Source organism: Sinocyclocheilus rhinocerous, unplaced genomic scaffold, assembly GCF_001515625.1.
Source record: "Sinocyclocheilus rhinocerous isolate Xijiao unplaced genomic scaffold, SAMN03320098_v1.1 scaffold307, whole genome shotgun sequence".
NCBI classification, from domain to species: domain Eukaryota; kingdom Metazoa; phylum Chordata; class Actinopteri; order Cypriniformes; family Cyprinidae; genus Sinocyclocheilus; species Sinocyclocheilus rhinocerous.
Genome location: NW_015662942.1, coordinates 1,092,072 through 1,092,436, shown reverse-complemented (window position 1 = coordinate 1,092,436; position 365 = coordinate 1,092,072).

Below are 365 nucleotides of genomic sequence, written 5' to 3'. Positions count from 1 at the left end.
TATCTATCGGTCTATCTATCTATCTATCTGTCTATCATCTATCTATCATCACTTAATCGCAGAGGTCATGGTAGTTTTGTCTAATTTCATTAAAAAAAAATTCTCTACAAAGATTTATACTTCTTCATCCTTTACTTTTATGTTATTTACCAAAAAGAAAACAGCCTGTTGTTAACATTTAATGTATTAGTACAAAATGTTTTCCAAAAACAGTCAGTTAGACTTTATTTTAAGGTGTTCTTGTTACAGTGTAATTATACATTTAAGTACTGAGTAATATTAATTAACTACATGTACTTACTATATGGTTAGGGTTAGGATTAGGGTTTGGCTTAGGGTTACTTGCATGCAATTAAGCATAATCT